Below are 19,638 nucleotides of genomic sequence, written 5' to 3' on the forward strand. Positions count from 1 at the left end.
TGTGAGAACAAAAAATTAAAAACAATTGACGCAGTAATCTGCGCTGAAATCATTTTCGATATACTTCCTCAACAGAGATCTCTGACGGCAGACTGCAAAGCAGTTCTGTATCACAGCGGATGCAAATAAGTTGATCTTATGCTCCTGGTCATTAACCAGCTTTATGCAACTCCAGCCCTCTGGAATCAATTACGAATTGAAATCAGGCATGTGCATCACATCTTGATAGTTAGGAGGCTGTTGAAGACATTATGTGTTTGAGAAGGCTTTCCCTGAAGTGTGACAAATATGCTACAATTGGTTCTATCACTTGTAGCTTACTGAGTATGCAATATTTTGCATTTCAGCTTATGTACCACTTTGGTAACTTTTGGTTGTGAAGAGATTTTTTAATCTCCAAATAAAATAAAGTAAAATAATAAAACATGAGGCATTCTGAGACAGTAGGTGGTTGTGGACTGCCTCTTTCTTGGACTGCTAGCAAGTCCCATTGTCACAGCATCCACATAAGAGTTGGCATCTGGGGGAGGGCAGCTGGTACTTCTCAGCAAGGCAGATTTATTCCTTAAACTTATGTTTGCTTTTTCCTATTGTATGCATTTGTTCTGAGCTGCCACCAAGACAGGGCCAGCCCAAGACATTTTAGCACCTGAGGTGGAACAAAAAACAGCACCCCACCTTCCCACCAGGGAAGACAGGGTGAGTGAATATTTAAATCAGGAACATGGGGGCAATAAGATCTACATCAGGATCTGCTGCCCCTGTCGATCCTGCCGTCTGAGGTGGTTGCCTCACCTTACCCCACGGGTGGGCTGGTCCCGCACCAGAATTTTCTGGCCCCTATAAAATTTATACTTCTCTCAAATGCCAGTGGTTTTCCCCACCCCAGGATTCCCCTGGGCCTCACACAACTAAACAGAGAAAGAGATGGAGTTGCAAATTAAGCATTCACTAAGATTCTTGTGTGCTTTACCTGAGGACTTGCATTTATTTCCTTCTCGGGTTGGCCCTTGCCTGTTTTCAACAGTAAACATTCCGTGCCCTATTTACAAAATCCATAGTCCACCAACTGTACACCTGGTATGCTCCACAATGCTGGTAAGGTAGTCTAGGGGGCTAGGGTTTTGTGTTTTTCCTCCAAATGTAATTAGAAGGTTGCAGGCCTGGTTCAAATTCTGTGGTGCCACATTTGCATCCAAATGAGTGCTGTGCTGCGTGAATACCCAGGGAACTCCAGTGTTCAACAAGCCAACTGTACAAGCCTGTAGTGGTAAAATGGCTGGTGTGTAGGAAGGGGTTGTTTGGGCAAAGAGTCTGTGCGCACAAACGCCTTCCTGGGTGTAGCATCCAGCTACAGCTCAGGCTGAAGTAAGCCAGTTGACGGATGTAGGTCAGGCTCCACCCATTGTAGGACAGGCTGTTTACTAGGCAAGGGAAACATCAAACAGTAGTTGCATGTTACCCAGGACAGCAAATAGTAGTGTATCATCATCATCACCACTACCACCACCACCATCACCATCATATATGGTGGTGTCTACGCTATACATGGACTTTGTGTCCGAAATCAAGGACAATGAATCAGAAGGATGTGATTCAGCAGCTTTCTAGAAATGCCACAGCCTTCAAGATTCAAAAAAGGAGGAAGTCTGCCTTCCATGCCTTCATCGTTGAGAGGTGAAGAAATAAGGTATTGTTGTTCTCTATTCAGGGAAAGATGAATCTGGCCTTACGAAAACAAACCTACAGCCCGCATGACTGGAAGCTGACCATATGCCCAGCCAATATTGTGACATGTCACTTGTTGTCACTAAGCTCTTTTGACAAAAGAAGAGGAAGAGGAGCAGCTAGCATGGTCACTGCTCAAGGATGGTGGGAGTTGTAGTTTGACAACATTGGCTACCACTGATCTATGGTTTTATATATTTTTTTATTTTTTTTAATGTATTTAAACAGAAACACATCTCACTAAAGTGGAGAAGACTGTGACCTCTGTGTGCCTGCTCAGTCTGCTGTCAAGATGCTAAAAAAAACCCCCAGTTGATGGGCAAATTTAAGCCCTCACCTTCCTTCTTATGGTTCTCTATCTTTAAATCAGATTTGAACCTTGACAGTCCTTCAAATAGAATACTCCTTCAAAGAGAGGACTGTCCTCTCTAAAGTGGAACACAGGGCTGCCCAATGGCTAGCTGTTGTGTCTTCTGTTAAAAACCATGTTTGCTCCTCTTACAAATGACTTGTTTATTGAGCATTCATCCTGATTTGTTCGCACAAAGTTTGTATGGCGGTTATACAACATCGCTGGTTACTGAGCATTCATTCTGATTTCTTAGAATGGAGCTGATATAATGTCACCATTCTTTTCCCACCTAAAAATCCATGTGTTGTTGTTTTTTGTTTGGTTTCATTTTGGAATTGGGTTTGTTGCACCAAACATATACTTCACTTGTATATGGCATGCCCAAATTTCCTGGTATGCAGCTGAATCATACCTGCAAAATAGTGACAGCCTGGCAGCGGCCTGGAAATGAGAAACACGTGAAGCAGCCTCTTACGCCTTGGTGTCTGTGCCCAAGCAGCCCTGAGTAGGGAGAAACTGGGGCTTGGAACTCATTTAGCGGCACAATATTCAAGGCTTGTGGCAAACACGCAAATGAATGAGTTCGGAGGCACTGTGGGGTCCTGTGGGAAATGATTTCCTGTTATCCATAATGATTCCACAATTATTTTATGTTTTGTACTCTAATGATAACCCATAGCGTTTGCTAATCAACTTTACTGAGCTGAAGCTCCCCCCACCCACCATTATCCTTTTTATTTCTGTCCTTAAAAACAAAAAACCCTCACAAGAATGGGGTAGTGTGGTGAGGAAGAAGAGGCTTATGTATCATACCTCTCAACTCTGTTAACTTCGTTCTGTCTTTTCTAAAAGGACAGGGTTGCCATATTTTGAAGAGCAAAAAAGAGGACGCTATGACGACTCTCATTTTTAATACCCCTACTATATGTAGGTTATAGAAGCTGTGATATATTGCTGAGGGGGGTAGGAGAAGAAAAAAGGAAAGCAAGTCTTCAGCCACCAGTTATGTCTATGTCTCATCCAGAAAGTATAGCCAGAGACATTTTGGCAAAGTAAATCTGCCTGGAGAGAAATTTAGCCCTGAAAATGAGGATGTGTCCTGGAAAAAGAGGGCACATGGCAAGCCTGCATTACCAGAAACCAATCAGCAGCTTGAAGACTTCATTCATTCTATTTTAAGGTTACCAGATTTTTTTCATTGAATCCGGGGACACTTTTCAACTTCAGTCGGAATGGGTGGATTTTGTCAGGGGGCTGATTTGTAAATTTGGGTACTGTCCCTGGGAAACAGGGACGTCTGGTAATCTTATTCTATTTCAATTTATTTGAATGCTGCTTTTTATCACCAAGGTCCTTTTAGCAGAAGCCCAATTAAAAACTACATATCCCATGATTAATACCACATGCAATGAGAAACTCTAAAAGCTAAAAGAAAAGACTAAAACCAGCCTCTATCAACATAATGTCAGCCGACACCATCAAATTCCAGTTTGCTGCACCCTTACTACTAGGTAAGATTTAAGCCAGATCAACTTCCTAACCAAGATCAGTTGGTGCAGGGAAGTTCCTTGAGGGAGGAGTTCCAGAGGCAAGGGGCCACCACTGAAAAGGCCATATATTTTATTCCTGCCAGCTGACTGTAGCCACTGCTGGGTCTGCAAGCGGGACCTCTGTGGTCGATCTTAAGGCCCAGAAGGGCAAATATTGGCGCAAGTAACACATGACTTTGGTAGGACACTCTAGCCTTCTGCTCTATGATGTGAGCCATCATAAGAGCTATTTCCCAATCACAAGTGCAAGGTCTTGAGGAGGACTGCAACAATGACCTCTCCTTGATTCAAAAAGAATTTAACAATATCCAGAGAAGGACCCACTTTTTGGGTATTTTGTATTTGCTTTCCTTAAACCCAGACTCTTTATTTTACTTTCCTAGATGTAATCAATGGAGGGAGAGGGGGGAAAGGATAAAAAGCAAGGGAAAAGCTTGGATTAAAAAAACACATGCTACTGAGTCACAGGTTGGGGGAGGGGGAAGAAAACAGAAGTCCCAAAGCCTTGTGATCAGAAATGAATGATCATAGTAGCTAATTGTTTGGATTCTGTAGAAATTGGCTCTCTGAGGCAGAAAAACAGGCTTGTCTGCCAAAACGAAGGTATGATAGCACAGTATGACTATGTTAATTTCCACCCTCCTGAAAGCTATAAAAAGATTATATCATTCAAATCATGCCACCGTTGCATAACTGCGAGTCGGCAGAGACGTGGGCTCCAAACTATCAATGAAGCTTCGGATTCAGAAAAGCAGAAAATGTGGGATGTCATGTGGGAGGTGCAAAGGCAGGTAGTACTGGAGATTTTAGAGGAAAGGAATGCTAGAGGACCGGAAAGTACATTTCTTTAGAACATGCTCATTTAGGCCTTATAAACTTGATGTGGCACAGTGGCTACTGTCATGAAGAAGTGGTCCTGTGAGCAAGTATCGCTGGGTGGGGCCCCTCAGGCAGGTGGTAACAATTAGTCCCCCAAAGTGGGAGCATGTGATGGGGCTGGCTGGTTGCCAGCATTCCCCTGCCCCTATAAATCTTTGAGTTAACCTGCCAGGGAAGGGAGAGGACATGCCGTATATTAGATTTGCTGTTTGATGTCCTGTGGTGCCCGAGAAGAAGCCAATAAAACCTGGTAACGCGTTTGGTGCCTGTGTGTGACTGATTAGTAGCTTAGAGAGAAGACTCGGGAAAGCGACCCCCTCCTTGACAGCTACAGAAGGTTAGCTGCAAAGAAAGGAAACCCACCGTTTGAATCACATGCCACACATTTGCTAACCGGCCACAGACAAGCCATTCTGTCTCAGTCACACATCCCTTTCCCTATATCTTCAGTGGGGTATGAAAATACTGACTTACCTGACCAGGTTGTTACATTGCTTACAATATATTGCATGCAAATCACTCTGAATCCTGTAAAGCATGGGTAGGCAAACTAAGGCCTTCTCAATCCAGCCCACGGACGGTTCGGGAATCAGTGTGTTTTTACATGAGTAGAATGTGTCCTTTTATTCAAAATGCATCTCTGGGTTATTTGTGGGGCATAGGAATTCGTTCATCCCCCCCCCTCAATATAGTCCAGCCTCCCACAAGGTCTGAGGGACAGTGGACCCGCCCCCTGCTGAAACGTTTGCTGTCCTCTGCTGTAAAGTGTTATATAAATGCTACATATTATAATTATTATTTAATGTGTGGCACCTGTATGCCCCATTCTCACTGACTTCGGAGACATTGGGGCATTGCCAAACGAGGCCACTTAGAACTTCGCCCGGTGGAAAGGCAGAAACTATACTTGCTGTCTACGTAGGATGACCATACGTCTCGCTTTACGGTTTGAAGGAGGCCTCCATTTGTTCATCCAAATACAGGTTAAAGATAAGGAACCAAAAGCAGGGAGAGCAAATGTCTTGAAGCTGCCACTGTCACTTGTGGGGTGAAGTCACTTGCCACATGGGCCCTTGAAGGCTGAGGAGCAATTTCTCATAGCAGATGCTGGGGGTGCTTCTGCTGGCTAGCAAAAATGCACACTTAGGAGGGTCCGCTGTGTCATGGGCGAGATTCAGCTACAGAGACCTGTCAGTGGAGGCCCAATGCAATGACTTCTGCTTGTGCAATGGAGCTTCCCCCGCCCTCCTCTTCCTGCTGCTCCCCGCCTCCCCAATTGGCTTGAGGGCAGTTCGGGAGAACCCCCAGAATAACACATGGGCGGAAGAGAGGGGGGGGCTATTTTGTCTAGGAAATTGACTTTAGTGCAACATTAAATTTCTCCCCACGCTTTGCAATATGTAAGGGTTCCCCCCAAAAAAACCCCTTAAAACTGTATCAACCAAGAATTTGGCTCATGAATGGGGGGGTATTTTTTCTTCTAAAATGTTTTTGTTTGTGGGTTAGTAATATTGTTTCTTTTAATTGAAAACACTTATTGCTTCTTAACAAGTTTAAGGTCTGCGGGAAGAGGTGTATATCTGTGTGTGCATGCGCAAGGAGACACGCACACTGTCTATAGGTTCCCAGCCACATGGAACGTTTCCTAAACTTACAGGGATGCATGTGTCCTTTTCCATACACACTTCCAGTGAGAGTAAGAAGAGACCGTATTTGTAGGCACTCTGACTGTACCTATTTTGCCAAAGACAGAATTTTGGTATATTACGTGGGGGCGCTAAGGGTGCCAGGCAATGCCTTTGTGGGTGCACATGGGCCTGTAGGCACCACATCGGCAACCCCTGCTATATGGAATTATTTTGCACCAGATCTCATAGCCAGCTTAACATTCTCTTTATTATATATATTTTTTTCAAATAATATTTATTATTTTCAGTAGATAAACATAATAAAAAAGAAGAGATTAACAATAATAAATACAAACAAAAAATAGGAGAAAAAGAGAAGAAAGAAAAAAGATACATACAACATATTACCACTTAATTAATTAAAATTAAGTATCATCCATCTTCATAAACATAGTGTTTGACTTCCTCGAATCTCTTCCATCCGAATTTCTTAGTAATTATATGTAGCAGTTTCCAATATCAGTGTTTCAAAAGACCATATCACAGTCCTAATCATATTACATAACTTTCCTTATCGTACATTTTCTTATTTATTAAATTAATTCCATTTTAATCCTAGGCCCAATTGTTTCTTTCAAGTGGTTACATATCTTTAATATTACAATATTTATTCAAATGGTCTTTAAATTTCTTCCAATCTTCTTGGTGTTCCTCTTCTTTCTGGTCGCGGATTCTCTTTATTATCACAGCAGCAGGAATATGTTTGGTGTTACAGGGAAGTAGACCATGCATTCTTGCTTAACAGGAGCAGCTGCACAGCCTTTCCAAAGCCCTGGAACTTTTTGATTTTTTTTTAAAGACAACTTAGATATAAAGACTGGTTGGAACATTCCAGTCCTCCCGAGGGCACCAGCCACCTCTGGCGCATGTGGCTCCTCATTCAAACAATTATCACCTTCTGGCCCTGACATGGGCTTTGTTCACGCTGTCTTGCTGATAATCAGCAGCTTCTGCCATTCTCCACCCAGACGGTCTGCTAGCAACACAGGATTTAGTGCAAAAGGATTGCTGCTCAAACAAATGAAACTGACCTGTAGCTTGAAAAAAGAGACATTGCGCATACTTTTGTAAACTAAGAAATCTTTAATAAATAAATTTTAAAAAGGCAAAATCAAACAAACAAAGAACCATAGAATCACAGAAATGTAGAGCTGGAAGGGACCAGAGGGTCTTCTTGTTCAACCCCCTGCTGCTCCAAACCGTTAAGGATAAGAAAGCAGGAGGATAACAAGGATCAGGGTCAAAATCATTTCAGAACAATTTTACTGGCAACCCCGGAGCTATACCGGAAGCAAGGAGTTTTGGTCAGATTGCAGCCAGTGTCAAAAGGACATGTAGCCACCTACCCTTTGGAGATCAGCACTGTGTTTGTTTCCCAAAACCACATCTGGGTGGGGACCACAAATTGCTGACTCACACACACACACACGCACACACACACACACACACCGGCCTCGGATGCCATATGGCCTCTGTTCATATTCCATTCATTTCCAGGGTCAAATGGTGGTTTTTCCAACTAAAGCTGTACCAGATCCTCTTCAGCCCCTGCAAAAGGAACGCATCATTTTGACACTGGATAGAAATTCGGGATGTGAATTAGGGGGTGAAGTGAGGACCAAATGTCTGATCCTATGAATCACTGCAGTGAGGCAGTGGCTTACGACATCTGGTAGAAGCAGGGGGATTTTTTTGCAACCAGATGGAACTCAGTTCTGGCACCTCTCAGGTGAGTGCCATTGCCATTATAAGAGAACAAGGGAGGCATTCACGTTGAGTTCTGGCACCTCTTTTTTTAGAAAAATAGCACAGGGTAGAAGAGACCTAATGCCAATGTGAGTGCAGAGTGCTTAGGCCTGAGCCCAACCCTTGCTATGAGGACAGCTGCTGAAGATAGATCTCACCTTCCCCAGGCCCTGTCCTTGTGTGTCACCCACAGGCAGTTGCACTGCTCCAACATTTTTCACCACTGGATGAGGAGTTAGTACATATTCGGTGTCATCCCTGTAGGAGGGGTGGCACACACAGCACAGATTACCACTGTGACTCATTCAAATGCTATAAAGTGGGCAGATGAACAACTTCCTCCAACGGTCCAAGTTAGGATTGTCCTGCAAACGGAACCTTTGGCAGTGGGCGGGAAGCACTTGGGTATTTATCACTTCCCCATTTATCAGATATGACCACATTAATCCTGGATGTTTCCACCAAACAAAAGAAGGCTCCCTAGTTACTCCAAAATTGCAAAGTCTTACAGCACTGTGATGAAAACTCTGGTGCCCTATCATGCTCTTTGCTACACTAGCCCTTTTCTCTGAAAGTGTTATCCTTTCTTTGCCCATTATTTACAGAGACTCCGGATGAAATGGTCATCAAATCTTGTTTGCACTGGCTGCAGACCAGTGTTTTACACTGTTCTCCTACACGTTCTCAAACCTGACTTCCAGAGACCTATTCGTTTATTTTTACAACACACTGTAATTACAGCACCAGGCTATACACTGTTTTGCTGTTTGGGGAGGTTCAAAGAGCAGCAGTGGGCTGTTTGAAAGCCCTTTTGCAAACAGCCCTGTGCTGCTCTTTGAACCTCCGGAAACCAGAGGTTTAAAGAGAGGAGCGTGGGGGTGTTTGCCAGGTCCAGACAGAAGGAAGGGGTGAGAGGTGGCATGGCAGGTTAGAGGGACAGCGCAACAAAATCTTGTGTGGAAGAGAGAGGCATGGCTTGGCCACAGCACACACTTGGTGACTCCTTATTTTCCAGCAGGTTCTGCTTATTAGAAGAGATGCATGGACAGTTACCCACCTCTTCAAATGAAGCAGTAGAAACATGAAGGAGAGAAAGAAGGGAGGCAGAGGCTGGCTGGTACCAAAAAACAGTGGAGCCAGCCTCGCCCTGTACCCTGCTGATGATACCAGGCACGCATGTTTTGATGTCATGTGCTAGGCAGCTATCTCTTCTGCTGCCTGGGTTGCAAAAGCATCCTGCAGCCAAACACCTTCAGGGACAGCGAGCAAAACATTCCTTCTGCCCCTTCCAGCTCTGGTTCAGGATTCCTGTGAGCTGCCTGGCACCGGCTTAGCTGCCTTGGTCTGTTCTGATCTCTTTTGTGGCCTAAGGTGAGAAGCAGCAGGCAGTGGCAGAACAGCAAAGCTGAGAGTTTCTCCCCTTTGTCCGTCACCAGTGTGGCTTGTGCCACCAGCTACAACTGCCACATCTTGACTTCCTCTTCCTGGGGCAGGCAGGAAGCCTGCATGGGACATGAAGGGGAGAAATATTTCCTTCCTTTGTTTCCCCCATACATATGGCAGCAGGGTGGGGGGCAGCAGTACAGACCTTTGCTCCCTAAGGCAAAATTTGCAGATCCAGCCCTGGTGTTTGCAAAAGGGCTTTCAAACAGCTCCATGCTGTGCTTTGGCTGTGTAGGCCTGTTTCCAGTAGGGCAACTGGTGCACACGGCCAAACTTGGCAGGATTTATACCCCGCTTATTTGCACTGGCAAAGCGTCAACACAGCCTCTGTCTGCATTTTATTCTAGGAGGTCCTAACTACAAAGTTTCCTTCATCCTTTTTGCCTTTGTGACATACCAAGACTTTATCCCATCACTGAAGTTAAGGTAATATTTACAGTGCAGGCTCATTTGTTGCAACTGATTAGCACTCCTTGAACACGCTGTTAGCACACAGGCCACAAAAGCCTTGCTCTCTGGACCTCAGACACTGTTGCAGCACTAAACAGAAAGCAAACATATTGTTTGGCTTCATAACCTCCTCACCCCACCCTACACTGTGTGCTTTTGTGGAGTAGATGAAGTGATGAATTGCAGTGGAACAGCTAGCTGCTGAAAACTCGCAAGCTTTTATTCTCACAGGTTCTCTTTCAGCCATGCGAGTTTTGGACAAAAGTAATAATTATTCATCCTGCCCCAGTACTGGACAAGGCAAAAAAATGCATAGGATTGGGTACCAGGATCTTTGTGCCAGTCAGTGCAATAGAACAGCAAGACATCCAAATAACACACTGATGTAGCCTGACTCAAAACGGTGCAACTGTATCATGCGCAAGGCCTTGAACAAATCATGGCCAGAGTGACAACACCAAGCACCATCCTCTCCTCACCGACAGGACTCATGATGACAGCATCACAAACATGGGGCAAAAAGCCGCGAAGCACCAAGCCCAAACAGACCACAGGATGCTCTCCAGAAATAAGATGTTGACATATAGGAGGCTGTACTGGTGCAAGTAGTGGTAAATCAGCCGTACTTTGTAGACACTCATAGAATCAGGGTATTCATCATGGGACTGAAACTGCCTTGGTTGCACTGGTTGATGATCTCCAGCGGGCTAGGGACAAAGGTGAGAGCTGTTTCCTAGTTCTGCTGGATCTCTCAGCGGTGTTTGATACCATCGACCATAACATCCTTCTGGACCGTCTTGAGGGGCTGGGAGCTGGGGGCACTGTCATACAGTGGTTCTGCTCCTTCCTCCTGGGCCGTGTTCAGAAAGTGGCGGCTAACAGATTGAGGTTGAATCCTGACAAGACAGAAGTACTGTTTTTGGGGGACAGGAGGCGGGCAGGTGTTGAGGATTCCCTGGTCCTGAATGGGGTAACTGTGCCTCTGAAGGACCAGGTGTGCAGCCTGGGAGTCATTTTGGACTCACAGCTGTCCATGGAGGCACAGGTCAAATCTGTGTCCAGGGCAGCTATTTACCAGCTCCATCTGGTACGTAGGCTGAGACCCTATCTGCCTGCGGACTGTCTCGCCAGAGTGGTGCATGCTCTGGTTATCTCCCGCTTGGACTACTGCAATGCGCTCTACGTGGGGCTACCTTTGAAGGTGACTCGGAAACTACAACTAATCCAGAATGCGGCAGCTAGACTGGTGACTGGGGGCGGCCGCCGAGACCATATAACACCGGTCTTGAAAGACCTACATTGGCTCCCAGTACGTTTCCGAGCACAATTCAAAGTGTTGGTGCTGACCTTTATTTTTTTTTTTATAATGTATTTATTAAAGTTTTCAAATAAAACATATATCAAATAAGCACTTATCGTTGTCCATTTAACATCTTTCAATTGTTACATGGGACTCCCCCACACCTCCCGCATACACTTACATCATTATTAAATTATTTTCAAGCAAATTATCATTTAACTCATCTTAATTAATAATCTTAATTTGGTTTGACATATAATTCAACTTTAAATCTATTTTAATGGTAGACAATTGTCTGCACTGGCATCCTATTCAGCACTCAGCCAGATTACAATATTTTTGTAAATAAGTCTTAAATTTCCTCCAGTCTTCTTCCATCCTTTCTTCTCCCTGGTCTCGAATTCTGCCGGTCATCTCGGCTAGTTGCATATAGTCCATCAGTTGCATCTGCCATTCTTCCACAGTGGGTAGCTCCTGAGTTTTCCAATTCTTGGCAATTAATATTCTTGCTGCTGTTGTTGCGTACAAAAAGAATGTTCTGTCCTCTTTTAGCACACTCTGGCCGACAATACCCAGGAGAAAGGCCTCTGCTTTCTTAGTAAAGGTGTATTTAAACACCTTTTTTAATTCATTATATATTTTCTCCCAAAAGGCCTTCACTCTAGGGCAGGTCCACCAGAGGTGAAAAAATGTTCCTTCATTTTTCTTACACTTCCAACATTTGCTATCAGACGAATGGTATATTTTAGCCAGTTTGACAGGGGTCATGTACCATCTATACATCATTTTCATCACATTTTCCTTCAACGCATTACATGCAGTGAAGTTCAGCCCAGAGGTCCACAACCTTTCCCAATCTTCAAACATAATATTATACCCAATATCCTGCGCCCATTTTATCATTGTTGATTTTACCATTTCGTCATGTGTGTTCCATTTCAGCAGCAAGTTATACATTCTTGAAAGTACCTTAGTCTTAGGTTCTAACAGTTCAGTTTCTAACTTTGACTTTTCCACTTGGAATCCTAACTTTTTGTCGTTTTTAAACACTTCTTTAATCTGAGCATAGTGTAACCAGTCTCGCACTTTGTCTCTCATCTTTTCTAAACTCTGCAATTTCCAGTTGTCACCATCCTTTTCTATTATCTCCCAATATTTTGGCCAATTGGCCTCCATATTGGCTCTTTTCCGAGCCTTAGCCTCCAGGGGTGACAGCCACCTCGGAGTTTTATTCTCCAGTAAGTGGTGGTGCTGACCTTTAAAGCCCTAAACGGCCTCGGTCCAGTATACCTGAAGGAGCGTCTCCACCCCCATTATTCTGCCCGGACGCTGAGGTCCAGCGCCGAGGGCCTTCTGGTGGTTCCCTCATTGCGAGAAGCAAAGCTACAGGGAACCAGGCAGAGGGCCTTCTCGGTAGTGGCGCCCGCCGTGTGGAACGCCCTTCCAGCAGGTGTCAAAGCGATAAACAACTACCTGACATTCAGAAGACATCTTAAGGCAGCCCTGTTCAGGGAAGTTTTTAACGTGTGATATTTTACTGTATTTTTGGTTTCTATGGAAACCGCCCAGAGTGGCTGGGGAGGCCCAGCCAGATGGGCGGGGTATAAATAATAAATTATTATTATTATTATTATTATTATTATTATTATTATTATTATTGTTATTATTATTATTATTATTAATTTTCCAACCTTAAAATAGAAATAAATGGTGGGCAGAATCGCAATGCAGTCGGCGAGGTTACGGACATGAGAAAAAGTTACACACCAGCTCCAAGACTTGGGAAACAAGCAGACTATATGTAGAAACATATTCTGGCCCCATATATAGTTTTCAGGAGATCTCGCACTGCCTCAACTAGGGATGGAAGAATCTGTCAATTTCAGCTCTTTCATTTTAATGCATATTTCCCCTTAATATATGCTTTTTTGTAAACATTGGTTGGTTGGAGAACTGCATTGCAGAATTTCAATAAACCCAGATTTCAAAGGATGGGTGTGTTTTGGCTGTCTTATTGTTTCAAAAAGTGCGAATCTTCAAATGCTGACTGAATTGGATTTGTCCCTCATCCCTAGTTAGGACTTAGCCATAAGGAAATTATTGTGGATGGCATCCATAGCCCATTTGTTTTTGTTTTTTTCCACTGACATACAGCTTCAGCTTATGCATGCTTATTGAGAAGTAGGCACCACTGTGTACAGCATGGTCTACTCCCAGGGAAGTGCACTTGGCTCTCTTTCTTGTGCTACAATCCTATGTCCAGTTAGCCAGGAGCTAGCTCCACCCAACACAACATAATTTTATTTTTTTGATAAAGATCATCATGGGAGTGGGCTACAAACCACTCCAACAGAGGTAAGGCTCCAATCCTCAACATCTTTTCATCTATAGGACTTATCAGCACATTTAAAAGTTTAGGATCAATGTGCCAGACATGTCTGTGCACCGTGACTGAGCTGGATAGATTTGCCCAGCTTCCACTGGCACTTGCTAGCACAGCCAGGAATCTGAGAGGTGCGTTTCCAAGCATCAGATAACATGAATTCAGCAGGCCTGTCACTTAGAAGCATTTAGGACTGCCAACTCCCATACCGACCCCTGCTAGTCCAAAGATCAAACTAGGGAGTTGCAAGCAGATGGCACACTCCAAAAGAATGACAGTTGTGTAAAAGGGGGGAAGGGACGACCCTCGACACCCTTATTGGACGTGGCATCTCTTCCTTTGCAGTATAAATCACTCTTGAGATATGTACTCTGCTCTCTGGGCTGTCAGCACATGTTCTTTCCACTGGATCAGAGTAGCTCTCATTGTCGCCCTTCTCTATACATTTCAGTCCTGCCTTGCCCATCAAGCATGGCGGCTTCTTCCAAAGATATCCCTCCCTCTCAATGCTTTCTCCATTGCATCAGCACATCCTTCACTTTGCTGGGACTTGGACCTTTATAGCACCACAGGGGAAGGGAGGAGAATAACATGCACCTCTTCAGATGCTTCACACACCTGAAACTTGATATATAAAGAGGCGCTGCTGGAAGCATTGGTTTACAGCATCTCTGGCAGCTAAGCTGTGTGAAGCAGGTCACTGGAGGCTATGGACCAGGGTTAGCTGGCTTTCTGTGTGTGAATTCATTTCACATGTGAAGAAACACAGCCGCACACTTGAAAGGCTGCACCTTCACGATTAAATGCTTCCTCCAACCATCTCGTCTGTGGGTTTTTCTTTTCTAAACCTGTTCAGCACCGAAGGTGTGTTGAAGTCATCGTCACTTGCATCGTGCCCAGTGAACGGGAAGCAGAAATGGATTTCCCGCACCTGCTGATCACCTGTTACAGGTAGGCTGGCCAGATGTTAAAGAGGATCAAGCTGCTGCACTTTTAATAGTAGTAGTGCTCCAGAGGAAATCTCAGCAGGAGTAGCTTGCAGGACCAGCTGCACCTGCTGAAATGCCCTCCTCTGCACAACTGTCAAGGATACAGGAGGCCTCTCCTCTTGCTCTCTTACAAACAACTGCTTCCAGAGGCTTGACTTACCCATTTCCCATGCGGGTTGTTCATGTCCCTTGTAGATCCCGTGCTGCTGCCTTTAGCTCCTTGTTTTCAGGAGGCTACAGGGCAAAATAACTGGGCTAAACTTGAAAATGTAAAGAAAAGGAGGGTACTTTTCATCATATGTGGTGGCCATGTAAGACGATAAAAGGCTTCTGGGAAATGATATATAATGAAATGGGGAAAAAAGTTGAAAATAACTTTTCCTAAGAAACCAGGAGCTTTTCTTGTAGGTTTTATAGGACTAGAGATCCTGAAGGACCAGACGAAACTATATATGTATGTGACCATGGCTGCGTGGACTCTCTTAGCCCAGAAATGGAAATGTGGTACAACTCCGACCAAAGAAGAGTGGCAGACAAAATTGATGAACTATGCCGAGATGGCAGAACTTACAGTAAGATTTAGAAACCAGGAAGAGGAGGTCTTTAATAAAGAATGGGGAAAGTTTATAATTTATTTGAAAAGCTATTGTAAACAATTACATACATTGGTAGGATTGACAGAAAACTTGTAGTAAAAAATTGAACTATGGATTGACAAAGGATCTATAAAAATAGAGTTATGATAGAGATGCAGAGGGGGAAATCATTACATTAAGAGGGAAGTCAGAAGGGATTATATGTTTATGTATTCAGTTCATTTGTTTATGTAAAATAGAAAATGCAAAAATAAAATTTATATTTAAAAATGAAAATATGTAATGTTTGTGGATTTAATTAAGCTCACACCCACTTACCTTTCTCCCCTCAGTTAGGGACATAGGAAGCTGCCTTATAGAAAGTGAGACCACTGGTCCATCTAACTCAGTATTGTCTATTCTGACTGATGGTCAGAATCTTTCCAAGCCCTACCTCAAATTGCCAGAGATTGAACCTGGCAACTTATGCAATACAAAGCAGATGTTCTGCCAACTGAGCTATGACCCTTCCCCCAAATTCAAGCACCTAGCAGCATGTTGGTCTAGATCAACCACGTCAGATAAATAATAATAACCCTGTTCCTCTTGCTTTCATTGAATCACAATGTTTGTTCCTGCTTCCTTTGTGGAATTTTTATTGCTGCTTAGTTTTATTGATATTGGGCCAGATTCAACAAAGGGCTCCCACTAGCAGCAGTTTACGCAAGGACTTCTACTGGCACAATGGGGCTTTCCGCCTCTCCCCCTGCATCTCATAGACCTACCTCAAATTGGCTGGGGGTGTGTGTTGGGGGGACCCCCAGAACAGCACTCAGGGGGAGGAGAGAGGCAATTGTTCCATCAAGTAAATTGCTTGCACTGACAATATTCCCCCCATTGTTTACTTGAAACCAGCTTAATGATGCTTTCTGCTTTTTAATACCTAGTTCTAGGTTTGTTTTAGGTTGGTAAAAGGTAAAGGTAAAGGGACCCCTGACCATTAGGTCCAGTTGTGGCCGACTCTGGGGTTGTGGCGCTCATCTCGCTTTATTGGCCGAGGGAGCCGACATACAGCTTCTGGGTCATGTGGCCAGCATGATTGAGCCACTTCTGGTGAACCAGAGCAGCGCACGGAAACACCGTTTATCTTCCCGCTGGAGCGGTACCTATTTATCTACTTGCACTTTGACATGCTTTCAAACTGCTAGGTTGGCAGGAGCTGGGACCGAGCAACGGGAGCTCACCCCGTTGCAGGGATTCAAACCGCCAACCTTCTGATTGGCAAGTCCTAGGCTCTGTGGTTTAACCCACAGCACCACCCACATCCCTTTTTTAGGTTGGTAGCTCAGGTAATTCTTTTTAGGATGTTTAGAACTTCTTTTTAAGTGTAGGAAGCTCCCTGGGATTATTCTTTGAGACTGAAAATAGAGCAAAAGCATTCTAAATAAATGAATGAAAATAATATCCAGCAATCTCACAAAGAGGGTAAGCCATATGCAGGATGTAACAATGTTCTCTCTGAAGGATTCACAACCTTAGCAAGGCTACATTCTATATGATTTATTTTTCCAATGTGATTTGTGGGTGCAGACATGACCAGAGTACCATGGGATGAAATTAAGAGACAAACCCTTGATTCTGACCCTTTTAGATTTTTGTAAAACCCACCACCACCTTACAAATGTATTGGACTTGCCTGTTCTGGGGAAAGAACATTGCTTTGACCTGTCCAAAGTCAGTAGAGGAATTGCCAAATTTCACACAAGAAGATGGGAAGACACCTATACCAGGTCAAACGACTTGTACGTTTAACACAGCACTGTCTAGTCTGACTGCAACAGCCCCATAAGCAGCATAATGTCTTGACAGAGGAAGTAACGTACAACCAATTGGATTGAGGAATCTTTCTCGTCAATTAAGCTGGTCTCAAAAAACTTCTGAGAGCCTTCCCTTTCGTTCTGAGAAAGGATACTTTTATAGTTTTGAGGGGCATAGCATGCAGGCAATGAACCTTGTTTTTATTGACTGTTCTTAATGGTATATTTGTGTATGATTTTGTATTCCTTTTAATATGCCTTGTTAATGAGGCTTTTACTTAAAAGCAAGTTATAAAACTTATTATTATTATTGATAATGACGGGTGAAAATTTTGAGAAACTGGACTGCTGAGGCTATTTGCTCACTTTCATCCTACAGCCATCAGCATCCACTCTGCTTTCTGATGTATTCCATGACATCAGTCTCTGTTGCCCTTTCCTCATGCCCCAATTGCCACAAGTAATTCCATCCAGAGTTTCAATCTTTATTCCCCAGGCCTTGACCGACAAAAATGAAAAGAGAAAGGGGGGGGAGAAAATTCCAAATTCTGCAAATCATACCCACTCAAGATTTTGCAACCACATTAAAGCATGTTATGCAAACATCCCTAATTTGCATATATAAAAACACACTGGGTTTTTGCAACTGCACTATGAGGAATTTTTGTGTAGAGTCCTGACCTCCTCCAACTTTTTGTCTGTGGTTGCCAAGTAAAAGCCTGTATCTTTCAGAACTGAGTAGCAGCTGAATGGTGGTTCATGCAGGGCACTGAGAGACATCAACATGCGCTTAAGACAGACAACTTCTGTCGCTCACACAGTGTATCTATATGGATGCCAAACCTGTTAATTACAGCTCTGTTGGTCCTACAGTTGATGCATATCTGTAAAAGACAACCCACCTACCCCCATGTTCACAAATGTGATCACATCTTCCAGCCATTCCTGCTGCATGCTAACATGCTCCCTAACAGCTGCACATTTGGCCTCAGCGCAAAGGGGCTGCAGATGTGTGCACATGCCTACATGTAGGGGTATGCAACTCTGAGCCTGGAAAAACACACAGAACTGAAACAGATAGTGGGAAAGAAAATCATTCTCCTCATTCTCTCTTCCAGCTCTATGTACTTTCCAGGGGTTGGAAAGGTAACCTCTTGCCGCTTCATGATGAAGAGGCCAGAGAGCCGGGGCGAGGCTGTCTCCGATGCTTCTTAGGCAGCAGTGTCATTACACCCATTGGTGACCCCAGGGTAATACTTCAGTTGTATTTTTCACATTTTGAGATTAATCCTCTCTCGCCATCCTCTCTTAATATCTCTCGGCCCATTTCTAGCATGGCATTTGCTGACCTTTGGCTGCAGCAGGTTGATTCCGTTAAGGAGTCACGAAAACCTCTGACAAATCATCTGCGCTGAATTTCTATTATCTTATCTAGCAAATGTACCTTCCATCTACTGACCAGATGTCACCTTGTTAAACACACTTTTGAAAAACATCCCAGCCTCTGAAAGGCAAAATGATTTCCTCGTTGAAATTATACCCATTTGCAAGGTGTGGCTATACTTAACTTCCTTTTCTAAGAGCTATTAGATCCTCAGAGGAAACTAGCAGAAGAAACTCTGCTTCTACCTGAACTATGCTGCTGTTTTTTGTTTTCATGGACCCCTCCAATATAATTCAGGCTTGCTGGCTCTCCCACTTTGAACATCATTCTCCTGATTTTTAAGGTGGCCTGCCTCTCGACAGCTTTGTGGTCTGCTTGGCCTTGATTTTGTTTCTCCTAATGATGTGCTGCAAAATAGTTATTGTGTTAAGCATTTGTTTCTTAAGCAATGTGACAGGCAATCCCATCAATCTGAGCTTGCCACAGTATCAAAACAAATTGCATCGCAAGCTCCTCTGCATGCTAAAATAAGACATGTAAATGATCAACTGCTAGATCAAAGCCAGTTCCTTGCCTGACCTCAGCTCCTATGCAGGTTACTTAATGAAGGCAAATTTTGCTGCAAGTGCAAAACGTAACAGTGTTTACCTTTCACCAACATGTTTAACCTTTACCAGCATGCTAAGGCAAACGTATCTAACTACAGCTATTTTTGATCCTCTCTGTTGAGTGTTTCAGAGGTGGACCCAAGACTCAAGCGACACAAGCTTGAGCTGAAAACAAGAAATCTGGAAGCTGTGCTGCCAATCGACTACAGTGGTACCTTGGTTAAGTACTTAATTCGTTCCAGAGGTCCATTCTTAACCTGAAACTGTTCTTAACCTGAAGCACCACTTTAGTTAATGGGGCCTCCTGCTGCTGCCGCGCCGCCAGAACACGATTTCTGTTCTCATCCTGAAGCAAAGTTCTTAACCTGAAGCACTATTTCTGGGTTAGCGGAGTCTGTAACCTGAAGCGTATGTAACCCGAGGTACCACTGTATATGCACAAGAAATTGCTTCATTCTTAGGTCTTAGATTTTTTTTTTATTTTTCTTGTTGCTATTTGTGGTTTCAATCCTATTTTATTGTACCCTGACCTGGGTTCGCTTTTGAGGTGAAGGACAGGCAGACGCACACATACACACCCTACGCATTTCCCTGGCTTTTCTTCCCCTGCCCCGAATGCTGCATGAACTCAGTCAACCACTGACGTGGCAGCCCCATTGCACGGCCAGAACACATTCCTTCCCCATGCTGTGGTTTAGTCACACCAGTAGCATCTCCTTCACTCTCATCGCTAACCCCTCCTTCAC

The sequence above is a fragment of the Podarcis filfolensis genome (genome assembly GCF_964270895.1).
Source record: "Podarcis filfolensis genome assembly, chromosome: 2".
NCBI lineage: Eukaryota > Metazoa > Chordata > Lepidosauria > Squamata > Lacertidae > Podarcis > Podarcis filfolensis.